The sequence below is a fragment of the Aythya fuligula genome, chromosome 1 (assembly GCF_009819795.1).
Source record: "Aythya fuligula isolate bAytFul2 chromosome 1, bAytFul2.pri, whole genome shotgun sequence".
NCBI classification, from domain to species: Eukaryota; Metazoa; Chordata; class Aves; order Anseriformes; family Anatidae; genus Aythya; species Aythya fuligula.
Window position 1 is genome coordinate 93,748,893 of NC_045559.1, and position 16,887 is coordinate 93,765,779.

Here is a 16,887-nt window from a genome sequence, read left to right on the forward strand (position 1 = left end):
TGAAAATTAATTTTTATATGTGTAAAGAGCCCATACTTCCCTTAATACTATGACCTTATAACTGACTTTTTAATGCTATGGTCAAAGCTTGCTAACCTGTCTGTTTTCTGGAGCAAGAATGCTGTTTCCAAATCAATGAACTCACAATCTTTTATCTAGCACAGGGCACAACTTTATTGTTGTTGTTGTTCTTGCTATTATTATTATTATTATTACTATTATTATTTTCTCAAATAAGGAATTATTTGAAAACGGTGTTGCTGATTTAGAAAAATAGAATCCTCCAGGGTGTTGACTCTGCTTTTTCAATCATTGTGCCTCAAGAAAGATGTCAACCAATTCGAGAGAGCAGAGAGAACAAAAGCAAGACTGTTGGTGGGTCTGTTGAAAGATTTGAGGTCATTCAGTCTAGTGTGAGATGTGATGTCTTCAAATATACAAATGCACACCTGTAAAAAGGGTGGGAGAAAATATTCTCCATTTCCACTTGAGACAGAGTAGGAAGTAATGGTTCTAGGTTCATGGAAGGATGTCTAGGCTAAATGATAGGAAAAGCTTCTACTTGTAGTCATTATAAAATGCTGGAATAGAAATCAAGGCGCTGGAAATTGAGGCCCTTCCAGCTGGTGAAGGGCCTGGACCATAAGTCCTATGAGGAGCGGCTGAGGGAACTGGGGTTGTTTAGTCTGGAGAAGAGGAGGCTCAGGGGAGACCTCATTGCTCTCTACAACTACCTGAAAGGAAGGTGTGGGGAGCTAGGGGTTGACCTCTTCTCGCAGGTAATGGCTTTCAGTATTGTGATCTTGCGTCAGGTTATGTTGTCCTTCCCAACCAGCTTTCTCTTTTCTTTTACTCTGCAAAAGTCATTTCTTTAATTTTCTAGACAGGAAAGGCAGAGGGCTGATAAGTACCCAGCGTGTACTTATAAAGTTCACTCCCGATGAACTGCAGGCTGGACCCGTGGGGTGGCCAGAGGGCCCTATCCAAGTGAGATCTGTGATCTTAAGTATAGCTCTACGTGGCTTTGTCAAGAGTACACGTACCATATTAGAGCCAAACATGGGAGCGTATGGCTCTCAAGAAGGCAGTTCTGTTTCATTATTGGAACTGAGCCAGAAACTGTCTGACTTCCAAGCAGTTAACACATTTCCTTTATAAGAAATGGGTGCATTTTTTGTACAGCATGTTGGGAAGTGTGTTCCAAAGGCTACTTCAGGGTTGACCTATGTTTCTTCTCTTTCTTACTAGGAAAAAAGTTCCCAGGGCCTTCTCTGCTAGTGAAAGATGTTGAAGTGCTAATTCTGATACCGGGTATCCTCTTGCCAACAGACCAATGCTGCAAAACTCTTCAAAAGAAGAAAAAATGAAGCCACCTGAACCAGTTAAAATCTCTCCCTGTGAATTTCTCAGCTTGTACAGCGCAGTGGGAATCTGCACTTCAGCATGGAAATCTGCACTTCAGCAAGGGCTGCACCACTTGGAGATTTTTGCAAAGGAATGTGATGTCCCCAGGATTTCAGGGTTGAGTTTTTGCTCTGCTTTTGTTCGCTTCCATTCTGAATTTGCTTTTTGGCACCCTATCCCTTAATTTAAGATCAGCCAATTACTTTCACAGTTTTGTCTTGTCTCTGTCTTGTCTTTTGTTTCTCTTTCATGGGATTAGAGCTCTGAAGCTCTTACAAGAAAGAAGAAACACCACCCTGGAACATGAGAGCCTTGTGTGGGCACTGAGAGCTGTTTTTACTCAACCTTTGTTTCGTCAAGAAAAGTAGGTGTATAAAATCAAAGTACATGTTGCTTCCCATCACATGCTTACATGTGAGACCACTTAAAGCCTGTTGCCAGACAGGCAAAGAGGAAGCCAGTAGATCACTGGGTTTTTCAGCCCCTGAGAGAGATAACCAACCACTGTGTGCAACCGTGAGGTCCCTGGCTGGGGAGCTCATCGTGATTCTGTAACCACAAATTATGTAAGGTGTGCTTTTGCCTCTTACTCTCGTACTGTGTTAGAGGCTGCTGCTGTAGTTATCTTTTAAATGCAAATTTCTTGAGAAAATAGGGGTCTACTGAAGTTACTGCTTCCAGAAAACCACAGCTGTCAGTGATTAGGGCATAGACAAAGGAAGTAATTTATTTTTTATTTTTATTTTATTAAATCTAGATGAGATGACATTTCCAAAAGATTCTGGGCCTCTGCAGAATTTGTGAAAATACAGCAAAGTGAGGCTAAATCCCTAATATGAACTTTAAGTAATATATTTCTGGGTATTAGCAGCTTGAAAAAGGAGAAAAAAAAAATAGCAGAAGCCACCTCTGCTTCACCATCCTTCCCATAATCCAGAAATAGTAGAAAGTAGGTGAATTTCTCAGTACACATGAAGTTGACAAGCAGATCTCTCTTACCAAGGTAGAAATTGTTGTAGAATAGGTTACTTGAGAAAAAGCAAATGTAATCCATTAAACCTCTGAGGCTGCATCCAGAAATCTGAGTAGTGACTTTATGGATTATCTTGGGCCCTATTTGAAGAATAGTTGTCTGTAAAACTTAAACATCTATTCACCATGTAGTGCCAGGCGAAGTAGCTCCATAGCTTCTGGTCATGGTGAGTCCTTTTGTGTTAGGTAGAGGTCTGGTTCTCCATGAACAGAAAGTGAACGGTGCTGAGACCTGAAGAAATGTGGTCACGGTTGCAGGTCTCAGTCACCAGATATATGTTGGTGCATCTGGTTATGTGTAGAAATGCTACATAGGCAGTACGTGTGCCTTCCTACCTATACTGCCCCAACCTGGGGGGGTCAAGTAGTCTACAGATGTCATTAGCCACAGTTTCAGATGGAAAGATAGATAGATAGGTTGTTTAAGAGGGCTGTATTAGCCAAGGCAGCTTGATTTTTAGGAAGTGTTGGGTCTTAGGGCATTCAACCACAATTTCTTGCTGGGATATACGGGAGAGTTTATTTGTTAGTTACTGTCAGTTTCTAACCACAGTATTATGAAGTTCCTTTTTGTAATGTATTTGTTGAACATGCCTGCCTCTGACTACTTTTCCCCCTTCCAAAGGTGCAGAGTGAAAGCTGAGCATGTGATTCACTATCAGAGGGAAGGCTTTTGTCTCAGCGGTGGTGGTGTCTGAGCTGCAGAAAATGGCACAGCACTGGTGTTGAGTGGAGTCCCAGAAACACTACGCACAGAGACATGTAGTAAGTAATGCATATGAATTGGCTCATCTAGGAAATCTCATCTTAAAAGAGAGTCTGTGAATAAAGGTCACTTGATGAAAACCTAGCTGCCACAGCACTAGCTTGAGGCAGCAAAGTGCTACTCTTGAGTTGATGCAAAATGATCAGTCTCAGGTTCTCAGCTGGCTGACACCTCATGCCAAGCATATTCTACATGTATACTCCGAACTTGGACAGTTGACCAAGCAAGTCTCCTCTCAACACAAAGACTAAAATTAATGACACAAAACGTATATAATTAACTATACAGGTTCATTATAACATGAAGTCCTCTGTCTCACAGGCCAAGATTCATAACAGTTAAAAGGTCAGTCTCTTAATGATGTTTCCAATATTGATTTTCCATTTCTTTTTCTATGTTACAGTAACTATGGCAGCAGTATTCTATTTGTGGATCCCTGCAGATGTGTGTGCACATTAGGAAGGGAGAAAGCAGAATAGGACTTTGAAGTTGGGTTTCGGGGTAGGTAGTAAATTACAGTGGTTTGGAACTTCAAGGGCATAGTAAGATCACTTGTGTGAAACTGAAAGGGTATGAGTGCAGTTGATTCACACAGATGACTTACCGCTGGCCTGTGTGGATGGAAACCATCCAGCCTTTGGGCTTACTTGATTCCTAGGCATTTCCTTTTCATTAGGTGATCAGGAACTGATCACATGAGCAGGCCTGCCTCCGGTGTAGGGTTTTGTTTGTTTGTTTGTTTTGTTTGTTTTGTTTTGTTTGTTTGTTTTTGAAAAATACTAGTCACCACTTAAAACTCACTCAAAAATGAGGGTTCTTAACCTCACAAGTCCTTGCCTCTACTGAGGGACATGCAGTTGTTTACATCTCAAGCTCAGCAGAAAACTCTGCTGTCCACTAGGTGCTGGTGGTTCTCCTTAGCGATCCTTTTCTGTGCACCCCTTCAGGTATGCTTTTCCTGCTCTGTTTTCCACCGAGATCTGCTCCTGTCTCTCATCCCTGGCCACTGTCTGTGGTTCCCATTTGCCTGGGCTGGTGTTTGTTGATCTGAAACAGAGTAGGGAAACAGATCTGTGGAGGCCGCGGAATGGGGAACCCACTGCAGGGAGCAGGCTGGGGAACAGGCCAGGCGTGGAAATGGAGGTTTGCCTCTCCCCTCAGCCTGGTTGTGCACCCAGCCTGGTGGTGTGGCCTGGTGCCAGGGCTCAGCCCTGTGTTTGTGTGCCCTGTTTCCCCTTAAGACACAGATTATAGGGAGACCCAGGGAATGTTAGCGGTGGATTTTGGGAAGATCCCAGATGCAAGATTATGCCTTTTATGCAGAGATGCAAACTTCATCTTTCAAGTAGTTTTAGCTGTACCACTTCCTTCTGCACACTCCTCACTGCTTGTGCACCTTATTATACAAAATGGGGGGCAGAATATTGTGGAGGTGTGGGGGAGAAATATTTCAAAACAGGTAATTGGAGAAGCAAGGCTTGGCAAACTGTCGCTTGATCTAGCAGTATGGCAAAGTTTGTTGTTTGCCAGAAGCAGTCCCATCTCATAGATCCATAGATCTTTGGGGCCCAAGAGTAGGGAAATGAATAAACCTGACACTGTTATATATATATATATGTTTTGTTTTGTTTTGTTTTGTTTTTCTTAGAAGCAAGAGTCTTTGAGGGAATAACTGGAGAAAATGAAACTAGAAGGGTTGGTGTGTTTTACAGTCTAAGAACCCATTTGTTCCATGTATGCTTGTAAGAGACTTATGTACTGTGCAGCCTTGCTCGGGAGAGAGTAACCAGGCAGTGCAGCTGCATGTTCCTCCCCTGCAGGAAAAGGGCACTGGATCATGATGAAGAGCAGTAACATGCACTTACAGTCCTTCAGCTCCGCAGACTTTGCTATTTTCCTTCCATGTTTGTGTGTGGGTGTAACAGAGCAGCACAGCTTTGTGTTCTTTGGGCTTCCTGTGTGACTATACCTGCACCGTGTATTTGGTGCAAAAATAGAAAAGGGAAGTCAAGAAGTAGAAAATTATGTGGTGTAGGCTGGATGCCCTTGGGCTACATCTTCGTGAGGCTGCACAGGTGCTGTACGTCCCCCACAGAATGCATCCCATGCCTGTTTGCTTTCTTCAATGGGTTATAGTGGTCATGTGGATGATTTAACACTGGTATTGGCTTCTTTCAGTCACACACTGAGCACATGCAACAAGTTGTGAGACGGCACTGCTTCCGCTGGCGTCCTGCCCTGTCAGTAGGATGCTACTCCAGAAAATTCGAAGGCCATCCACTGACCCTTAGCACAACTGTTGTTAGGTGTCATGTCTCAAATGTAACCATTGTGTTTCTGAGAGGTACACTAGATTATTAAGATGAACATGAAAATTCTTGACTGAAAGTGTACACAGAAATTCGTGACTGAAATGTTAGATGGTTTCAGTCAACACCTCTTGCTTCCCTCCTTCAAAAGACAGACTCTCAATGTATTTGCTTAAAAAAAAAAAAAAAGAACCTACCACAGACTCCTGTGCTTTGCTTTTCTACGCTAGCACATTTTATGGTAAGGTGGTAAGGTGCTTCCTGTTTATCTACAAAAATCTCATCTCCCAAATCAAACCTGACTCTCTGGGGACCTCTTCTTAAGCCATGCCTTGCTCTAAAGGTAAAACGTGTCACATTCAGATCTCACTAGCATTGCAGCTGGGGGTTGTGCAGTACTTCTCATGCATGCACTCAGTCTCATTGTAGCTCTTGGTCACCAGGGCATCATCCTAGGGCTGCTCTGAGCAGAGCTGCTGATGCTTTTGGCTGGCTGGGGTGACAGAGGGAAAGCTGTGTGTGCGTGGGTGAATGCACCTCAGAGCTGGCTGGGAAGTCACACAGATAACCTGCCTGTAACCCAGCACCCCTTCATCTCTCAGAGGGACTTTGGACTCTTCTCTCTATGTACTATGGTATGAGCGGAGTATTTATACTGCAAAACATCCGTGAGAAACATATGGTTTCACTTGTACTTGTTCCTGAAAGGATGGCCTTTTCCCTTTCTGCCTGCAAGGCCAGTGTCCAGGTCATAGAAAGAAATTAGAGAAGTTTGATGCCTTTTGCTGAGGCTTTCTCTTCACTGAATGACTGTCCTTGTTTTTCAGTTTAAGACCACTGAGGTAGAAGCTCTTTCAGAGAGACAGTTTCTTTGTATTCTGAAATCTATAAAAAATATTGTTGCCTCTATCAGCTGTGCAATAAATGCAATTAACTGTCTCTTTCATATGTAAGCTAATGAATTTTTCTAGGAGATATTTTTCCACACTTTTTTTTTTTTTTTAATGAGGTTTATCAGTGATTTATTGGATTGATAAGTTACATATTAAAAAAAAAAAAAAAAAAAAAAAAAGGTCAACATACCTTGTGGCCTGAACTAATTACCAGTGCAGAAATCCATTGATTTTTCTCCACACAGATGGATGATTGGGTTTGGAGGAGATGAAGGGGGATGAAGTACAAGTGAGCCATAAGCATAATAAACCATCTAAATTATCCATATACCAGGGTTAATATGTATCTGATAACAGCTTTGGTGTTAGCTGGAACTGTACCAAGGTAAATTATGAAGACAGAGGAGCCTGACTTTTTCCTACTAAGTTTAGCATAAATTATCTGGTGTGTTATGTGCACCCTGAGGACTGGTATATCCTTCCTTTTCAACTGTGGTCTAAATTTTTAACCAGTTTGAAGACTGCCCATTTGCTTCTGTAAACCTCTTGGTGCAAACATTGCTAAGAGTAATTTTTCAGAGCATTATTTTGCAGGAGCAGATGTGTGGTATCCAAGCTCTAGCTGCACAGTGCTGCAAAAGAAGGGTGTGAGCATTCTTCTCAAACTGCAAATGGTGCTTTGGCATTTATCTTCTTTCCCATGAACCTGAGTATGAAATATAATGATATTCTTCTGCCAGTGCTGGGTAGCAAGCTAAGTGTGACACAGTTGCACACAGCTACTAGTGAACAGAAGTTTTTGATTTTGGCTGTGGTCGGTTGCTGCTCATCATTTATTTCCTTTGATTCATCATGGACAAAAGCAATATGCATTAACTTAACTAACCAATCATCGCACCAATAGCAAAAAAAAGAGAACACTGTATTTTGACATTTTGTCACACATCTTCTGACTTCTTTGTAAAAGGAAAACAACCTTTTCCTCCTCCTGTTCCCCATGAGAAACAAGCAAATGAGTGTTAACAAGATTTTGGTTAATATGAAGATTAGACATTCATGGTATTCAGAGAATTTTTCAAGGAGCCAAACTGGAATGAAAAACAGAAGCCTTGGGATGATTATCTTAGAAACTCAGGAAAAAAAAAAATGTCCCACACACATGCTTAGCATTTACCTGGGAGGAATTAATCTGTCTCAGTATTGTCCTCCTCATGGATTCATTTTACATGTTTATATCCTAGGAAAAACCTCCTCTTCTCCTTTGTCTATATTCAAACCACAACCAAATCAAGGTCAAACTAGAAGCAGAGTCCTGAACAAAGGAAGAATGAAAAAGCTGACTGTTTCTTTTTATTCTCCCCTTTAAGAGACAAATTCACAATGGAAATACCCACCCATTCACACAGCATGGACTGTATTTTGAATTCCGGTATGTAACGGGTTCTTCTAAACAAAAAGGAAGTTTTCCTGGGAGATAAAGGAACAGCATCCTGGAGGGAAGCTAGATCTAAGACAGCATGCAAAATGGTAGTCTGGAGAAGTCCTTGTTATATTTATTTATTTACATTAATGGAGGCATATTCTGTAAATTCATTTTCTACAGGCAGTTCCCTTCTCTGGCATTTTTCTGCAGAAGCAGAATGATTTAGTGTAGCATATATGAGGACATCTGGGCTTTCAGGTGAAGCTGGGATGGAAGGATCATTAGGTGCATTAGGTGCTGTCCTCTTAGCATTCCAGCGAGGAACATCATTGTCATAAATTGTGTTGGCATACAAGAGCTGCTGTGGGCTAGCCATAGAGCAGTAAAGCAAAGAGCTTTCATCTGAAGCTTGAGTTGTCCCAGCAGTGTGGGATGGAACAGCTGCTGGACTTCTGACCTGTGAAAAGCAGAACAGGGTATAGCTCTGTGCGTATCTGGTTATTGCTTGTGCTCCTGCTAAAAAGGGGGCATATAAATTTTACTCTCTTTTTTTGTGTCCCTTTAAAACTGCTTTTGAACTCAGGTGCATTGGACTCATCTGATCATTGGATTTTCTGCTGATCTTTGAAATAAGTTATAAACCACATGTATCTCTAGCCTTTCTCCATTTCCCTTCCCAAATTCAGTCATGTCTTTCCTTGCCTGATTTCAACTTAAGGAAAAACTGGCTTATCCTTGTGAGAGCACTTCTGTACCACTCATTCAGGCTTTTCCTTACAGTCCTATTAAATCTTATTTACTTTCACCTCCAAATCCCAAACTATCTTATCCTGATTACACCCATTCTCCCATTTCCTGATCTCTTGCCTCTTATCCTCTTTGTCTTGTTACTCTCCAAATAAATCTTTCTTCTTCTCCCAAAATCTGCAAATTCCTCCATAAATTCATCTCTCTCTAAAGAAATCCTCTTTGACATCCATTTTTCTAACCACTTAGAATCTACTGCTTTTAATTTCCTTTCTCCCATCTCTCCCTTTGGGAGCTCTGCAATCTGTTTGGTGGCCTTCAATCCCTGCCAATACTTCCCTTGTGACTGATAGCTGTCAGCTCCTGTGGCATCTTTCATGTTCTGCCTTCTGCCCATTTAATTTCTCTAGAACTGATTACAAGAGCTGAGTGAGTTGATGTTAGCAACACAGGAAATTCTTTTCAATCATTTTTCTTACTCTGTGCATCATTTGTCTTATGCAGACATTCAAAACCAGGTCAACAGAGGTACATCAACAGATGTACCTAAATTCTTACTGGAACAGGCCTACAAATTAATACATTTTAACAGGAGTTTAGATGCTTAAAGTACTTTTGTGGATACAACTCTCAATTCCTTTCTTCAGCTCAACCAAGGGGATATCTCACACCAGGGAAGTCATTCTGTACAGGCACCAAGAGGGTCACTAAATCTGTCCCTCATCCTACTCCACATTTTATAGTACACAAAAATTTGTTCTCAGTATATGATTATGCAGTTTCAGGTTTCAGTAATGGCAAAATTTAAACATACCAGGCTCTCTAGTCTCTGCGGTGTCAATGGAGTTCTCTTTTGCTTTGCTAAGAAGAAGAAAAAAAAAAAAGGATGTTTCAATAAATAAGCATTGAGATGATGCCTTTCTGCTCATGGAAAGAGTATTAACTAGTAAAGCAGTCCTTCCCTTATTGAGTGCACCTCAAAGAATAAAAATCTATTTCCAAACTGGATTTAGGAATTGCTGTTCTGATAAAAACAAATCAAAATAAAACAATATGTTTTTAGAATGCATGCTCTGTGCTCCTCAGAGCTTCTCTGAAGAGGAATAGTGAAATTTCCAGTGTACTTCCGGCTAGTTTTCTCTCTATTCAGTGAAAAAGCATGGAAAAATCACCAAGCCACCTTATAAGAAAACATGCTAAATTTTTTGGAAGAGGAAATAATTTCATTTTCCTAAAATAAAATAATCCATCGGATTATAATAGGCAAATAATTACTTAATTTAAGACATGGGGAACTCCAAAATCTACTCTTGATTTAGAGCATGGAAGCTGTGTAAGAGTTCCCATAAAACAGGAGAGATTAATACTGTAACAAGTTCATACTTCAGAAAGAAAAGTAGAAATATAGAAAAGTAACTGGGTAGAACTTGATTGCATTTATATGGCTAACAGTCCTATTTATTTCTGAGTTGGTGTTCAAAAAATAGTAAAAAGAATTCCAATTATTATGAAGTCTGAGTATTTGATTTGTTCTCACTTTATTTCCAGTCCTGGTCTCTCTGGAAGGGAACAATACTTAGGACAAATTATTTTTAAAAAAATTCAGTACCCTAACTGGTGCACTTGACAAAGACATCTCAGAAATTAAATGGGGTAATTACTAGGGGATTACAGTAGAGCTTTGAATGGAACTTTAAACTGTGAAAAAAAGTGTGATAAAATACACACTAAAAAAAATTATATGGTAAAATTCCTCACCATGATGCCTTCTGAGACATGAAAACATGCATATGAAGATGAATGGACAACATAGACCCACGGATACTGAAGAATAAATAATGTGCAATATCTTGTTTTTTCCAGGTTCTTGGGACTCTTCTGATATACTAGTGGTATCTAAAATTGCATTAACATGTATTAGCATAAAATAATAGAATAATATTTAACTTTTTTTTTTTTTTCAGCATTGCTTCTTTCTGATGCAACTGACTTCTTAATATAACTAAAGCATTCTGTAGTTTGGAACAGCAATCAGTTCACAGGATAACCATCTTCGTTGGTATATTACCAAGCATGAAGGTACTGGAAGGAAAAGTGCATGGAAAGTGTCATTGAAAAATGATGCATGGCACAAGGCTGGCAGAAACAAAGGATCAGAATTAAAGCACTGCTCTAAACTTCCAATATATTTTAACGTTATGGTCTGTCTTCTTTTCTGTAGTCTTTGCACTGTAAACAACAGCAAGAACAAAAATAAGAAGCTTTTTGACAAGTTTGTATCAGCTGTAATGAAAATATGTGATGATCAAGCCTGGAAATTAATGCTGTTATAGTATACACCCATGGCATCATTCAGCAAATAAATCACTTTATCAGGGGAAATGCATTAGAATGTAGGAACTGTCCTTGTATCCTACTCAAGGGAATGAAAACTGTGTGAGAAAGGTATTGATAGTCATATGCCTAATTTATGTTACTGAACTTTCTTACAAATAAGGATTCTTGATGCACAGTTTTGAGGTTTGCTGCCTTCTGATGCAGGAAATGCAGAAAGAGCATCACAGAACAGACAGAGCAAATGAACCCTATATGGGCTTGAGTTGCTGTTCACAGTAGTTGTACTGGTAACAATAACCAACTGTGAGTAAAAAAACATACTTCAGGGTATGTTAAAGTGGTGGTGTACTGTGATTCCTAATGTTCTGTAAGTGTAAACCATATGTGTCACTGGGGTATTAAAGAGCATGTTGGAAGTATAGATTACCACAGCAGGAGGTAATTTAATTGTCTTTGTCACTGCTATCTGCTGGACAGTTGTGGGCTTGAAAACTGTGACACTTGAGAGACTGTATTTTGTTCAAGCAGGAAGAAAGCAATGGTTCTTCAGCAATGAGTTTTGATTTGTCCTATGTAAAACAACCTACTTAGGAAATTTATAGCAACACAAATTTTTTCCCTCCTCTTAAAAAGGAAATAAGAATCAGAACTTACTTTCTGATGAAGTTGTGATAATGTTCTCAGACTTTTCTGAAAAAAAAAAATAAAAAAAAAGACAGGGAAATGAATCAGCAACTTGATATTTTGCTCTGCAGTTGTGTACTCTGCACCACACACTGAAGTCTCAACAAACCTCTCCTTTAGCTTGATGGTGGAAGAGGGAACAAAATCCAGCAAAGGGCGCAGTATTTTGGGAGAAGAAGAATGAAGTGCTGGTCTCCCACAGCTGACAGAGCAGTTCTGTGTTTCAGACCTCTGGCATTCAAATAAATAGAACAAGAGAAGAAATATTTTGCAAATGCTTGATTACATCACTTATTCATGGAATGGTATTTGTGAATATAGCATTCTGTAGTCACTCAAGGATGTCTTCTGCTCTTCTCACATCCAAGGAAAGCCTGTATCATGTTATTTGGGGAAATACTGTGTCTGCTATCACATTACAACCATAAATTTTGACATTGCTCCCTTTGCTACAGCATTTCCTGTGTCAATAAACAAGGTATTAAAGTCCATTAACTTACCAGGAGAGGAACTAGCAACAGAACAATTTCATAACTCAGCTACCTGGGGTCAATAGGACACCATAGCTGCACAGACCACTTTATAGCTGCAAAGCAATGTTGAGGAGGGCATACGTGGCTCGCCATAATCTAGACTTGGCATCCCAACTGTTTAAATTCATAGGAATGTCTGGCTTGCACTTAAATCCTTAAGAGCATTTAAAGGTATTGTGATCTTTCCTGCTCTTGAACTTCTTGGGTACAAAACTATACTTTATTACTCTGTTGCAAGATTATTCTAAGCAAGAGGCTTGACTTTCTATGTCCTCTTTGCTGTTGTGTGGCATTGCCAACTATGAATACATGACCATTTGTATACTGTCTAGTCCTTATAAAACATAACCAGTCTTCTTTGCTCCAATTAATATTTTTAAATAATCAAGTAGTTCACTAATGGCCATTAGGTGTCAGCAGCTTTGCTTTTCTCTTCCAGATCCTCCTTTTATTTCTTTATTTTGTTCTTTCCCCAGCACAGAGAAGCAGGATAGAAGCATGAAGAATGTGGTAAGTACCAGCACAACTGATCTTGTGCTATTCCTACGACACCAGACAAACTTGTTCGGAGAAGCCATTGTGCAGCATGAGTGAACTTTCCTGTACATGGAATCCATTTGTTTAAAAGGGCTCTTTAGTAACGCAGGGGCCTCACCTTCAACAATAACCTTTATTTCGTTGCTCTCGCTGAAGAAGTTGCCTGTTACTGCTTGACAGCGATACATCCCGCTATCATTCTGGTGAATGGCGAAAAACTTCAGAATAAACACAGTGGAATTCCATTCTGCTTTGCTGTTATCCAGTGGCACGCATTTATGCGCCTCTATCTTGCACCACTGGATGAAGGGTCTTTCCTTGCAGTAATGGACTGGACAGTATATGATCAAGGAGTTACCAATATTAGTTACGTATTCAGAGTTTCTTTGAACTTGAATTTCTACTGGACAGTCACTGGCATCAAATCCTATAAAAGAAGAAAAATATGAGAAAAATCATAGTGGTGGTGGGGTCTGTTATATGCTCTCCATGACACTGATCAGTTTCTTTTCTCTCTCAGTATGCAAGACTTCTCTTGTCCACTTTCAGATCTTATCTCTGTATGGGATGCTCATTGCAGATAAATCAAGACTTCTTGGTTCCTTCATTTTTAGGAAGATTGTTAAAATCCACTTTCTTCGTCCAATATAAATATCAGTCTATATCTCAGCCAACTCTGAAATCTAAGTTTGGAGAGAAAAAATGTAACATATACCGAGAAGGTTTTCCTGTCATCCTTCTCAAAGATCTTTTCTGTTATTTTAGATTTATTTCAGGTTATTGTTTACTTCACAGTTCTTGATAATTTTCAAAAGTAAAGCTTTTGTTTGTTTGTTTGTTTGTTTTTTTGGTAGTGATATGTCATAATTGAAATAATGAAAATAATTATAAATATATCCTCTCTCTGTTTCTTCACTTTTGTAAAGGTTTGTTAAACTCGGTGTTCAAACTCTGGTATGTCACCTTTACTCTGGGTCTTAGTATTGAAAGTCTGGAGCTTTTATTAAAGATTTATGTTTCTTGTAGTGCTTGATTTCTTTGGATAAGTAGAAGTAATAAAAACTATGTGATATCCAACAGCTCCCTATCATCAGAGTGCTTGTGCACTGAAGAGAGTGGTTGCTAGCAACTCTAGAGCAAGAAATAGTAGGTATGTCTGTATCTTCTAATTGGTAGAGGGGAGTGGAAAAAACAGTAAAGATTTTTAAGAAAAGTTTCGTAGGTAGGAGAAAGGCGTATGGGAGGAAATAGCAGTGTGGAGAAGGGAAGGATCTGTCTGTCAGCAGCCAGTGCTGTTTCAAGGGACGGAGCCTCTGGGCCCCAAGGTGGCATCTAACTGTGATGTCAAATGGCTCAGGAAGACTCTCATCTGCAATGCCAGAAAGGATTTTTATACAAGTGGTGCAGCAATTCTTGTGAATACCTGGGTGGTATATTTAAGAACTTGGGAAGGTCATATTAAAAATCTTTGATCAGATGACCTCTACTTTGCGAGCCCTTTTGCTAAAAATCTCAGACTATTCCACACCAGAAATAAATTTTAGAGCATTCAATAATAGCAAGTTTTGAGCAGAAATGTATTAATAGCGTTCACAGTAGGATAGCTAGCACTTTGCTGCTGTTGGTCAGCATTTAGCAAATTCTTTGCATTCACTTACAACAGGGTACTTTATCCCATGAACTCAGATGAACATTAGTTTTGTGGGTAACTGGAAAGCAATATGTCTTATGGATGTTACCTATTGCTCTAAAGCATTCCAGTTTTCCCAAATATCTGTACCAACATTTGCCACAATTTTATTCCTTCATCAGCTGGTCGTGATTATTCACCATGCTAGTGTAACTACAACATAACTACGTTTGCTAAAATTATGTTTCTGAAGCAAAATTTCCTGCCACCTAGTGGATCTGAGTCCAATTCTCTTGCTTTCTTCGCAAGGCCACTTGAGTAGCATGTCACTGAGCTTGGGGAAAACAATGCGGGAGATCTTCAATTGTACTTGTCACTGACTGAGGTAGTATTTCTGCCTGCCCATGATTTCTAGGCAAGAGTCCTCCCATCTTACTGACCAGAAGAGGCTCATTACATGATATTGCTCTGTACACACCTGTAGATTTTTAGCCTTCATTTCCATCTGCTGATGCAGGTGAAAGAGTTTGGCAGCCTTCTGTCAATTAACCCCAGTAAATAAAGCCTCCTATTCTTTCAGGGTTTTACTTCACAGAATCACAGAATGTTTAGGTTGGAAGAGACCTCAAGATCATCGAGTCCAACCTCTGACCTAACACTAACAGTCCCCACTAAACCATTTCCCTAAGCTCTACATCTAAACGTCTTTTGAAGACTTCCAGGGATGGTGACTCCACCACTTCCCTGGGCAGCCTGTTCCAATGCCTCACAACCCTTTCAGTGAAGTAGCTCTTCCTAACATCTAACCTAAAACTCCCCTGGCTCAACTTAAGCCCATTCCCCCATGCAAGACCATACTTGGTCTTGCATTTCCTCTAGTTTGTACTTTTTATCCCCTTCTCAGTATAGCTGTACGCTTTGGAGAAGAGATTTAATTTACTCAAAATTTATTTAATTTTTTAGTTATCGTTTGTGAATCCCTTACAAGCAGCCTGTGGATGGTAGGTAAATACAGTTATTTGATTTAGTGGTTTTTTTTTGTTGTTGTTTTGTTGTGTTTTTTTTTTTTTTTTTTTTTTTTGGTAACGGTTTTGCTTTTTTTTTTTTTTTTTTTTTTCTTCTGTCAGTTAAGTAGGATCTTTTTGAACTTGCTAAATAGGAACTATACAAGCTACTGATTGCTTTTCAGTACATATTTGTACAGCATCCTCAGGACCTACAAAAAGACCTTTCTTTTAGAGGTGTAAAATGATTGGGCTTTAGGTTGCCTTCAAGTAATTTTTTTCTTTTCTTCCAATGACAAAACAATGATAGGAACACGAAAACCAATTGTAATTGCTTTTTTCTTTTTTTTTTTTTTTTTTTTTAATGTTCTGTGACTTTTTAATGAATAAGAATTAAGAAGTATTTATTTAGGCTTTAGGAAATTGTCAGCTAGAATTATTATTTTATAATATAGTGTCTTTAACAACCAAGTGTGGGAATTCAGAAAGAACACACCCCATAATCTCTTGTTAAACTTTCTCATCTCCCAAAACAAATCCCATGTAGCAAATAAACTTCGTGTGAATAACAAACAGTGGAAAAAAAAATACTTGTAAAACCGAAATATTTTGGACCTTTTTGCTGAGTAAAATATTTAAGACAAATTTTAAATTATCTTCCACAGATTGCTGGAAGGAACATTCAGCAGCGTTAGGTCTCAGTGAAGATTTGGGATTTAAATAATAATATAAACCGTAATCTCTGAGGCAAGAAGAGATGTATATTTCTTAAAATGGGATAAAAAAAAATCAATAGCTGATAAGTAGAAAGAACCTTTTGCATTCTGTTTATTGATTGTCATTTGACGGAAACACTCAATAAATCTTATTTAGTGAATAAGCACAAACATGGCTAGGAATACTTTTCCCCTTACAGTGTTTTTCTGTCCTGCTGTGGTTGCTGAGTAGTCAATGTTAGAGACATTATCTGCTAATTATATTGTACATGTGCAAGCACATTGCAAAATGTATTGAATTATGCTTTCATAGAATGCTGTTATGAGTAGAGACCTGAAACCAACTACAAGGCTTTTTATCAAGCCTGAAGGTTTCAGTGTTTTATAAATATATGTATGTATGTATATGGGTGTTCATAGTAAATATTTGAATGGGCAGTTTTCAAGAGGATAAAAGAACCTGTAACATGAAAGATTTATATATCACCTTCAAATTTACAGTACGTGGTGAGATTCAATTTAACCAAAAGCAAATTTTATTTTAGGTCACTTGAGCATGTTCCTGGATAGGCTGTGGCAAGCCAAGCTCTACTGAACCTAGGATTAATTTTACAGGTAAGGAAAATCTGTACAGTGTACTGCTAGGATAAGAATTTCAGGAGAAAGCATGTATAATAATGAAATACTTGTGGCATTATTTTTTTTTTATTAAAATCATTTTTATTTTTTTCCTCATTATCCTTATGCTCTAGAGAATAGCATAGTCATGACATGATCTTTTGAGCAAAGATTATGGGAGACAGCTTTCTACTTATCTAAGTCAGCCCATTAGAAGAAAAATATAGCTAAAAATTGAGCTTTCTAATCTTTGT

At 39.0% G+C, this 16,887-nt stretch overlaps 1 protein-coding gene across 4 annotated transcripts in view; it reads left to right on the top strand.

Annotated features, from left to right (window-relative positions):
* LOC116488598 (OX-2 membrane glycoprotein-like) overlaps positions 1 to 16,665 on the top strand; it is a 52,818-nt gene extending 36,153 nt beyond the window's left edge. The window contains exons 6-8 of one of the 4 annotated variants that reach the window (XR_004253205.1): positions 1,249 to 1,768; positions 3,062 to 3,201; positions 16,561 to 16,665. The gene's annotated coding sequence lies outside the window, so the exon portion shown is untranslated. Of the gene's footprint in view, positions 1 to 1,248; positions 1,769 to 3,061; positions 3,202 to 10,538; positions 11,860 to 12,604; positions 13,498 to 16,560 lie in introns of those variants that run through there. The other 3 variants (XR_004253203.1, XR_004253206.1, XR_004253204.1) reach the window with 3 other exon arrangements.
* Positions 16,666 to 16,887: the final 222 nt, after the last annotated feature.